The sequence below is a fragment of the Solanum pennellii genome, chromosome 9 (genome assembly GCF_001406875.1).
Source record: "Solanum pennellii chromosome 9, SPENNV200".
NCBI lineage: Eukaryota > Viridiplantae > Streptophyta > Magnoliopsida > Solanales > Solanaceae > Solanum > Solanum pennellii.
This window is the reverse complement of record NC_028645.1, coordinates 38,442,361-38,453,166: the sequence shown is the minus strand read 5'-3', so window position 1 is coordinate 38,453,166 and position 10,806 is coordinate 38,442,361.

Sequence of the window (10,806 nt, the reverse complement as noted above, 5' to 3'; positions counted from 1 at the left end):
AATGAAGCATATTACCTTTTATGATTAAAATTTAATGAATTTTTAGCATAACATTTATTATTAACGAAGGATGAAGAGTGAGGAAAATGTTTTTTTTTTAAAAAAAATAAATTTATATCAATAATTACCTAAGGTATGATGACATCTTCATTTCCGAATCATCTCAAGTCTTTTATGTTCTCCTTGAATATGCATATTGATTTTGTATCATCATTATTTATATTAATATTATTTTTGTTCTTTCAAATGAAACACTTATGGAATCGTTAAAAGAATACGAAAACAACATAAATAAAGAACGCCAACTAAATTTAAATAATAATTGAGCATACTCCTTCATTTTTAATTGTTTATCTCTTTCTCTCTCTTAGAATCATATGACACTACAACTAGAAAGTGTGTTCTTTTTTCTTTTCTTTATATCTTTCTCTCACTTAGAAATCAAATGTAGAGCACCCAAAATATTGATTGAATACATATGGAAAATATAAGGTGGAGCTCATATTGGAGTGATTTTTGTTTCAATTGAATCAATTTTTTTTAGTTAGTTTTCTTTTCGGTTCTTCTCCAACTCAGGGCAGGAGCCAAGTCTTTTCGATCTTGATGTACAGATTCCTCAAACTATTTTTATTCATCAACTCTACATTTTCACTAATTTTTTCTTAAATTTCAAATTTAGGTAATATCCTTAGATATTTCAATATTTTATTCTCCTCTAAAGTATAATCGATGTGTTCATGATGACAACTCTAGTTTAGTGGGTTTGATCAGTGTGAATGTGATAAGTTATTTTTCGGAAATTGACTCTTTCTTTTGCCTAAATTTATTTTTACCCCTTTCAAAATTGCAGTGACTCCTTTTGAAGGTTGTCGAAATGAAAGGTCTGAGCCTGCAAGTCCAAGAATTGATTTACCTCTCGGATTTCGCCAGGCTCCATGTCGTTTCCGAACGTATTTTATTCCTTTTTAATAATACAAATTCGTTAATGTTGTGACTAATAGTTCTCAACATTTAAATTTCCTATCTCACTTAAAATCACTAAAATATGGTTAATTGTGAAGTTTGTAATGTTTTTGTAGTGCTCAAGTGAAATTATTCATCTTTATTGTGAAACGACACTGTGCATTACGAAGTGCTGATATTGTGTATTTGACTTATAAAGTTTGATTGCGAATAAATTGATTCTAGATTCCATCTTGATCAAAAGCCCCTTCTTTCCTCTTTTGAGGGATTTTTTCTTTAGAATTTCTTAATAGAAAGAGGAAATCCGCTTTTCGGAAGAGAACAAAATTAACTTATTTTGATGTAAGATTATTACATATGTTTTTATCACATGGAATGGTGTCTAGATGCGTGAAGATAAAGATATAGAAGGGCTGCGTTTTAGGTTGTGACTCTCCCTTCGATGCTCTTTCGATATTGTTTTTGGGATATGTAGAAACATAGCAATCTTTTTGTTGTAAAAATACTTGATTGATGCATCTAATCTCACTATAGTCATATGCAAAATGTTCAAACCAAGAACATAATCAAATTGTTTAAGTTGCATGTAATTAAACAAAAACATCTCAGTGAAGCATAAATAACTTCAAAGTTAATAGGCAAGAAAGAAATATATGGTATATTTTTTTCGTAGCATATGCTCTATTTCCTACTATCTTTCTAGTTTGAGAAAGAGCCTCTTGTAAGCTTTACTACGGGATGTGCTTTTTTCCCATTCTCTGGATGAAATGTGGCGTTATACCTTCTCTAGAATGCTCATTATTTTCTTCTGAAATAAATGTAGTACTCCTCAAGGGGACTTGAGGTTGTGCCCTTGTCTGGATAAGTTGTATGACCTACAATACATAAAAAAAAAGTTAGTAAAGTTCAATACAAACAACATGAATATACTATACGAAATGTAATTACTATTTGTTTTAACACAAATGAGGAATTGGATTGTATTGATGCCATGTTCTCTGTAAGAGTGCTTGAAACCTACATCAGAATAACATTTTTAGTATTGTTATTCTTAATAAACATTAAAGGGAATCAGCTCGTTTTGAAAACTTAGTTTTGTTTTATTATTATGTGTAGCTGAACCTTCTTTTCTCCCTGGTAAACTTGTAGTTATTGAACTTCAAAATGATTGTTTCTTGTAAGAATAGGATATTTTCTACTATTATAACTTGTTTTTCCCTATAATCCATATTTCTTTTTTGTCCCTTTTTTGATGCTTTGAAAAGGGTACCTTCTCTAGAATCTGATTTTTTGAGTTGTCTCTTGACTTCCTCTATTTGTTAATTTTCTTTGTCTGCCTGGTTGAGCTTTATATATGGGTAAAAGTGGTGGTTCTATGCCAGTCTTAGACCATTGCTCATAGTTTTAAATTTGCAAAATGATTGGATAATAACTCTTCATATACTGCTCAACTCTATAACATTCATGAACATATTTTTCATGTTAATCCTTCTTAACCAATATAGTTGCGATAACATGGTTACACGGCATCCCTGTTAAGTCCTATCTCCTACAAGAACATGTCCTCTTCTTGAGATCAACAGAGAACAATCTTAGATGAAGCTCCTCAATTTCATAATAAAATTAATCAAATTCAATGGCGATACACTCGGCATCCTTATCCTTATTTTGATATAGCTTCAATAAAGTTTCGTGGGTAGATTTTGTGACTATGCTTCATCATGTTATATATATTCTTTTGAAGTCTTTACATCATATAGATCCTCGTTGATTCAAGCATCATAAGAATAGATTGGTCTCTTGCAGGTAGAAATACGCTATTAAATGACTCACACATATTATTCAATAACATATCACTCTTTGTGAATGAAGAGAAAAAAGCTCTTAACCTGATAGGCTTATTCCTGAACCCCTTAGGGCATCTATAATATATATATATCTTTGATATTTCCTCGATATTCTTGGAAAATTCAGGTTCTTTAGTTGCCCTAGAAGCTTTCCATAGGACTTCTTTCAACGTCTGTCCTCCAAAACATTCAGTTTTAAAATTATTGTGTTAATGGCTCATGAGAAATTTGTGGCGACATCTGGAATTATCTCATCAAATGCTGGAAGTAAACCTTTTTGCAAAAGAATTTTGTGATATTTCTAGATCCTTGTAAGGAATTGTAAGAAACCAGCTCCATGTTTCCTTTAATTCACCTTTCATTATTGAGAATGAAACATGTTTTTGTTGGCATCAACCTTACTACAGTCAATAGTTACCCTCCCTTTTGGCAACCTTTATAATGGTATCCATCAACCCCTATTATAGGTCGACATCTAGTTAAGAATCCTTGTTTGCAGGCTGCAAAACACACATAAATTCTTTAAAAACTTTTTCTATCTTTGACCGTCGTTATTGGATAATCATCCAACTTCAGAATACATGTAGTTCCTGGGCTACTCCACCTTAACTCTGCACGATAGTCCCATAATATATCAAATTGTTCCTCTTTAGTCCTCGTGATTTGATCTAAAACATTCTTTTTTCCCCTATAAGATTGATGCCTACTAAGTGTGCAACTATGCTTCCTTATCACATTAGCTTGAAATTCTTTCATATTTTGAACTCATCCACATATTTCATAGCAAAAAATCCAGAGTCAATAGCTTTGTTTTCTCTTTGATTGCCACATGAATGGTCAGGGCCTATTGTTTTGATCATGAAAGGTTCATCTTAATTAGGCTTTAATGCATATATGAACGTCTTGCAGTTTGACACCTTAAAAATTCCCCTCACCCTACTAGTTTCATTTTTGTTAAACTTAATTTCATTTTTCTTCATCACAATACGCACTTCCACTGCCCATTTGAACTCTTTACTACAACTGAAAATCATACTATGTGTAAACTCAAAATTTGAATCCTCCAGATCTCGTCTTGCATTAAAACAATTAATTTTATTTGAATTATCCTCATCTGAATCTCCTTGCAAATTCATTAGCTCAGCATCTGGTGCATCACAAACTTCTACTTGGGTGTCATTGGGAATCTTAGCCATGTTAGAGACAGCACCAGAGTTAATAGTTTTTTCCTTCACAATGTTGGTTTAAGGATGTATACATACCGCCACTCATATAGTTCACTTGTGAAAATATACCAGGCATTTTATGTTGTTATTGATAACTTGTAAATTGTTGTGGAGGATGACCTCCATATGGTATAAAGTAGGATTAATAAATAAAAAATACTTTATAAGAGAATAAATGTTTTTATATGAAAGGGGGAGGAAAATAAAAGTAGGTGCAGAATGTGAATATAATGTATAAATTTGCAAGCAAAAATAATATATCTATGTTCTTAGATACATGCATCAGGGGCTCTATCATATTATACTTTGTTTCAAGATTTGAAAAAGATAAGTGAGAGAATAGCATATTGTGAATTAATTTCAATGTTATATCATTTTATGGATCTTAGTGTTACAAAATACAAAATTAATTAGTAAGAATGATTTTAAAACATTGCGTCCAATAAAAAATATTCCTAGACCGAATTTAACTATTATGTATTATTTACCCTTTTAAACTATATGAGGGTGCTATGTCACACTAAAATTAATTATTTCATATTATTTGAACCCCTAAATTATTTTGGTCTGATTTATTTGGTTGGCTAATTGTAGTTTTTTCTCCAGTTACAGATACCAATTTCGTAAATAAAGAAAAACTTGTGTAAATTCTTAAGAATAATTTTTTAAATATTAATATGAGTCATGTAGTTTCATAAAAACATGAGTGCAAAAGTATACTTAACAGTTCAAACATAATAACACGTAGAATTTTTATAATTATATTAAGAGGAAAATAGAACCCCCAAAAAGTTTAGGTGTATAAATAGTATAAAAAAGTTCAGATAATTTTACTGCCATTGATAAAAAAATTTCAGTATGCCCAATGTGCACCAGCTCCTTTATTCTGATCAGTTTTCTTTGAATGTGAAATTTCATCAAGAGAAACATGAGGTACATCATTACTTTTTATTTTTTGGAACTCTACTCCGTAACATTTCCATCCTCCATGATGATTTTTTTTTGATAGCCTTTTTCTTGAAGGAGTATCAACTACAAGTAAGAGATTCACCACATTTTGGTGCACAAAGAGATGTGTTTATCAGTAATTAAAGCAAGCAGCAATTTATTTCTGTGAGAATTGTTCCCCCTGAGAGATAGACAGGTTATACACTTGGAATGGATGAAATATCAATTTGGAGTTTGTGAACCTGGTTCAGATGTGGGTAGTAAATCAAGGTCTGTGAACCTGGTTCAGATGTGGGTAGTAAATCAAGGTTCCCCCTAAATTAAAGCATGAGTGACTTCAATACCGAGATATTCATCATTAGAGCAGTTTGAGATTGAACGATGCTTATTGTCAAAGAAGGTTCTTGGTGATCTTTAAGAAAGTTGAATTTTTGATGATCGACCAGGTTCATTAGTGCTTATGTTTGACCCAAACTCAGGAAATTAATGTATTGAAAAAGGATGGTACATACCTGAGTATTACAGAGAAACCAGGTTCCCCCCTTTTTTGTGTTTCTCCATGATTTACTTAATGGTGTTAGCAAATAGTAGAGATAACATCCGCAGACTTTCTAAACATTGTTTGAGATGTGATTTGAGTGTGTACCTGTTATAGTACGAGGTTGAGTTAGCAGATTTTCATTGTATAATCACTTAAGCGTAAGATTATTCGTTTACTAGCCAATTCTTAAAGGAAATCATGATAATGCATCAACTTGTTTCGATAAGACCATGCTTTGACTGATTTTTCTCAAGTTCTTCATATTCAAGGCCTTCATGATAATGTCGCATCATCATATTCTCCAAGATCAAACGAATCTCAAGCTGTCATAGAGAACCAACCCTTGTCAATTTTTAATACCTTCCAATGAACAACAAGGACCATGTTCACACAACGAAGTTCCCCCTAAAGGTGTACCATAATCTTACTGTCCCGATTGCTCTAATAATCCCCTAATCTCCAGAACCATAGATTAGTAGTAATTCATGTTGCAGGTGCATCAATGATTGTTAGATGTGAACCAGGTATGCACTGTTCCCTAAATTTGAATCATCAAAGATGTTTGATATCATGTCACTTTTTTCAACCTTTTTTTTTCTTGTCTCTTTTATTTTTCTATTCCTTTTCAAGGAATAAACTGCCTCCTTGAAAACCAAAGAGCGAGAGGAAATCTTCTACCATTTTTAGCACCTGTTTGGAGCATGCACTATTCATGTACCAAGTTGGCCTTTTCCCTCTCACCTTCACCTGAAACACTAGTCAAAGATTAGTCTTGGAAACCCAGATTAGCTTGGGCCCCTTATGTGAGTAAAAGGATGAATAAGATTTCTTCTAACCCATAAAGGAAAATAAAAAAACCTTTTATTTGGAGCATTTTTATTTGGAACCAGGTTCTTAGCCGTATCAGTCTTTTCCTTTTTGATGAACTTAACATTTTGCTGAAAAAGCCTCAAATAAAGCTTTTACATTGATTCTTTAAATGACCTGAGTTTCCACAATGAGTGCATAAACTTTTAGACAAGTGAATAGTGTGTGACACAAGATTATTCTGTTTTTTAAAACCTATCCCACTTCGACTAGTGGTTTGCCTTTCTTGAATCTGAGTTAAAATTTCAGAGGACCTGGTCCATCTAAGATTTCGTTCCAGATCCAGTTTGGTATGATCAAGATTTTCTTGTTGCAACCTATTCCTTTCTGTTAAAGCTTGACAATTTATGGTTAACAATTTTATTTTTTCTTCTAGAGCTAATTGAAGTTCACTAGCAGAGTTTTTGCCCTTGTGACTTAAATCTGAGATTTTAATCTGTTCTTTTAATTTGTTTTGAAGAAAGTGATTGTGTTTCTCAAGATTGTCATTGACTTCTCTTAAAGGTGCATCTATAAGAGTACTCAATAAGGACTCTAGTTCCTTTTTAGAATATGATTCAATATTTCTTTGATGTGATGAAAACTTACCTTGCTTTGTTTGTCACCTTCTTCATCATCTTCAGAATCTGTTTCAGCAATGAGTGCAAGAAAATCATATATATTTGATTGTTCTATTGCCAGTAGTGACTGATTTTCGAACCTACATCCTCAAATTCTTCTTCTGATAAGTCCCCCATAGCGGCAAAGGCTCTTTTCGTTGAAAGATCCGCTTCTTGATTGGTCATTCTTCTGTTTGTGGGAATGTACTTATCATTCTTGATTTACTTTTATTTTTCTGAACTATTCCTCTTTTTCTCTAGAGCATATAATGGACAAAACTTGACAAAGTGATCCAGACTTCCATACTTGTGACATACTTGATCTATTGGATTTTTAGTGATTTTTTGAGAGTTCCTTATGTGGTACACTTGTCCCTTTTTTAACATTCTTGAGAACCTTTTGGTCATTAACGCAATGTTTTCGTCCTCAAAATTTTCTGGTGTTGTGCCTGTAATAACCAGGTTCTTCTCCTTTACTTTGCCTTCAATTTCCTTTTCTTATTTTTTCTTTAGTTCATAGGTCATGAGATTTCCGATGAGTTCATCCGTAGCTAACTTATCTAGATCACGGGCTTCAGTAATGTCTTCTACTTTGCTTTCCCAAGATTCTGTAAGAACACTCAAAAGTTTTCTTACTGCCTTTCCATTGGGAATTATTTCACCTAGTGAGTAGATTTCATTAATGATAGCAGTGAACCTGGTGTGCATCTCTTGGATTTTTTCACCTTCTGCCATTCGAAACAGTTTGTATTGTCTGTGCAAGTTATCAATTTTAGACTTCTTTACCTTAGTTGTTCCTTCATGCGCAGTTTGCAGAGTTTCCCATATTGCTTTTGCATCTTGACATGATGATATTCGATTGTATTCATCTGGACCTATTCCGCATATCAAGATCTTTTTTGCTTTAGCATTGTTTTGAATCGCAAGTTTATCTGCAGCATTCTATTCTTTCCTATCTTTTGGTACTTGAGTGGTTCCATCAATTCCATTCTTTATGGGTATCGTTGGACCGTCCAACACGACTCCCCATAGGTCTGGATTTTCTCCTAGTATATGATCCATCATGCGATTCTTCCACCATCCATAATACTTTCCATTACATAGTAGTGGTCGAGTTTGTGAAGCTCCTTCCTGTGGTGTATGTGGTGCAGCCATTGATCCTTTTCAAGATGTTAGTCTTTTAATGAAAAGACCTTCCCTGATACAAATTGAAGAAACCTTACCCCTAGAACAAGAACCAGGTTCTTGTAATTTTGTCGTAACACAATAAAACAAAGATTTATCGTGGAAACCTTCCTAACTCAAGGAAGGGAAAAACCACACCGAAGTTTTATATTAATTCAAGATTTACAACTCAGTTAATCAATGAATCTAACTCTAAACTTCTACCCTTTTCGATTAACTATAATCGAAAACTCTCCACTCAACAAGAAGTCAAACTCGCTTCTTGTTTACAAAAACTCTCAACTCTTCTTATCTCTAACCACCCAAGAAGTCTAAACCCACTTCTTGTTTAAAATTCTCACAACCTCTCTCCCAAGAAGTCAAACCCACTTCTTGTTACAATTCTCTCAAGACTCAACTCCCAAGAAGTCAAACCCACATCATGTTACAAATCTAGGAATTATTACAACTCAATAATAAACCTTGAACAAATTAACAAACACTAATAACCCTAGACTTTGATTGATCAAACTGCAATATCCAATAGCTCTAGGTAGAACAGGTTTCGTGAACCTGGTCCTTATGTTGCTGTGATGAAGGTGAACCTGGTCCTTGCGTTTCTGTGACGAAGGCCTGCGTTTTTTCTCCAGAAAATAATGCTCTCATGATGATATATTTTGTGAATATGCAATACCTATCGTTCTGGCTTTGCTGGAAAAATTCTCTCGATTTTTGTGATTGAAAAGAGGCTTTTTTCCTTCAACTTTTTGATCCTTTCATAGATTTGATTTTCCTTCAACTTCTAGAAGGAAAGGAATTACAAATTCTTTTCCTTCTTGAACTTGTCTATATTTACTTCTTCCTTATTTGACTTGAATTGTAACTTCTTTATTTCTTTCCTTCTTTGACATGAATTGTAATTTCTTTATTTCTTTCCTTCTTTGACTTGAATTGCTACTTTTTTATTTCTTTCCTTCTTTGACTTGAATTGCTTCTTTATTTATTTCCATATTTGTTTCCTTCTTTTCCATCTTTACAATTCTGCACTTTTTCTTCTTTGCCTCAATACTTTTTCTTCTTTGCCGCAATCTCTCATAATTGTACACATACGACACCATGCCTTCACTTTATCAATCATCAAAACTACTTTATTTGTTCTCCTACTTCCCAACACACTTATTTTCCCGTACCTGATAATTTTATCATATTTCGAAGCGATGGGGGTCGATTCTTATGACTTATCCCATAAACGTACGTTGAAAATTAATAACGATATCATTATAATAAAATATGAAAGTAAGTAATATACATACTCATTATATATACGGTTTATAGAAAGATATTTGAAGGAATCTGTTGGTTGTATAAGACTCCATTGTTTGAACAACCTATTCCAACCAATTGTAATAATAATTACACATGCAGAAGGTTGGGCTAGAGATGTATAAATACCACCACTTAGATAATTCAGTTATGAAATTATACCGGGTATGTTATGTAATTGTTGATGACTTATAAATCGTTGTTGATGAAGATTACCCTCAATATGTTATAAATTAGGATTTATAAACAAAAAATATTTTATCAGAGAAGACGAAAAAAAATTATATGAAGGGGGGATGGCAAATAACTATTGGCGCGAAAAGTGAATATAATGTATGAATTTGTAATGAAAAATAGTATATTTATGTTCTTATATACATGTAGCGGGTTCTCTATCCTTTTGTACTTTGTTTCAAGATTTGTAAAACATAAATGAAAACTAGAATATTTTAAATTAATTTTCATATTTGTTTCATTTTATGGATCTTAGTTTGACAAAAAACAAATTTTAATTAGTAAGAATGATTTTAAAAGTTTGTAACTATTAAAAATATGCATAGACTGAATTTTTGTTTAACACAAAAATGATATTGAAAGTAATTTTTTTACACCAATAAGAAAATATAACAATCTTTTAACTATCATTAATGTTTTTTCCTCAAGGGATTAGTCTTTCTAATCGGATATCTCAAAGTAAGAATTTATTTATCATGTTCTTTTTTTTAGGAATCGCTTCTTAAGAATGGATCTTTTGTAGTGTAGATACAAATTACTCATATTTGTATTTTAGCTAGCTAGTTGAGATAATAATTATATATATTACGTCATGCTGATGAAAGATATGTGTACGAAATGGTTCAGCAACCACTTGCTCATACCATTCTATGCTTTTTGGATAGGGCGTACGCAATAATTATGTGTACTACTTAGAAACTACAAAATAAAGTAGGATTTATGAATAAGAATCTCCCTTGCAGTTCCGCAAAATTATTCAATGTACATTTAAATTATAGAAATATTCTATTATCCCTCTCAATATAGTTTTTTTTTGTAATTTTTAGATTTCTAAGCTATAGGAGGTTTTATATTTACCCAATAAATTAAGCTTTTCATATTATATTAACCTCTCAATTATATTCGTCCATTTGCTTTATTATCTAACTGTAGTTTTTACTCCAGTTTTATATACCAAATAAATTTAAGAACTTCGGCAAAGTATCAACTTAACAAATACATGACAATTTCTTAAAATAAAGAAAACATGTGCTAATTATCAAGAATAAATTTTAAATTTCAAAATGAGTGATGTAGTTTCATATATACAAAAA